Source organism: Arachis duranensis, chromosome 3 (assembly GCF_000817695.3).
Source record: "Arachis duranensis cultivar V14167 chromosome 3, aradu.V14167.gnm2.J7QH, whole genome shotgun sequence".
Classification (NCBI taxonomy): Eukaryota; Viridiplantae; Streptophyta; class Magnoliopsida; order Fabales; family Fabaceae; genus Arachis; species Arachis duranensis.
Window position 1 is genome coordinate 38,487,608 of NC_029774.3, and position 1,058 is coordinate 38,488,665.

Here is a 1,058-nt window from a genome sequence, read left to right on the forward strand (position 1 = left end):
AAAGGGAATAGCATAAGTCTGTAGACTTCAGGGTCAACCCCATTAGTCTTGACAGTGTCACAGATTTGCAAGAATTAAGCTAAAAACTGATGAGGATCTTCCAATGGAAGTCCATGGAACTTGCAATTCTGTTGCATTAGAGAAACTAATTGAGGCTTAAGCTCAAAGTTGTTTGCTCTAATGGCAGGGATAGAGATGCTTCTCCCATAGAAGTCGGGAGTAGGGGCAGTAAAGTCACCCAGCACCTTCCTTGCATTGTTGGCATTGTTGTTGTTTTCGGCTGCCATGGGTTCTTCTTCTTTGAAGATTTCTGTTAGGTCCTCTACAGAGAGTTGTGCCTTAGCTTCTCTTAGTTTTTGCTTCAAGGTCCTTTTAGGTTCAGGATCAGCCTCAACAAGACTGCTTTTGTCCTTGCTCTTGCTCATAAGAAAGAGAAGAGAACAAGAAAATGTGGAATCCTCTATGTCACAGTATAGAGATTCCTTGAGGTGTCAGAGGAAAAGAAAAATAGAAGGCAGAAGTAGAAAATTCGAACTTATCAAAGAAGATGGAGTTCGAATTTTGCATTAAGGGATAGTGTTAGTCCATAAAGAGAAGGATGTGAGAAGAAGGGAAGTAATTTTCGAAAATTAATTAAAAGATTTTGAAAACATTTTGAAAAACACTAATTGATTTTCGAAAATAAAAGTGGGAAAGAAATCAAGTGATTTTTGAAAAAGAATTTGAAATTAGAAATCAAAAAGATTTGATTGAAAGTTATTTTGAAAAAGATGTGGTTAAGAAGATATGATTGGTTTTAAAAAAAAGATGTGATGTGATTGAGAAGATATGATTTGAAAAATATTTTAAAAAATTTGATTTTGAAAATTAATGACTTGGCTATCAAGAAAAGATATGATTCAAACATTAAACCTTTCTCAACAGAAAAGGCAACATACTTGAAATGTTGAATCAAATCATTAATTGATAGCAAGTATCTTTGAAAATAGAAAGAAACTGAATTTGAAAAAAAAATATGATTGAAAAGATATGATTTGAAAAAGATTTGATTTTAAAAA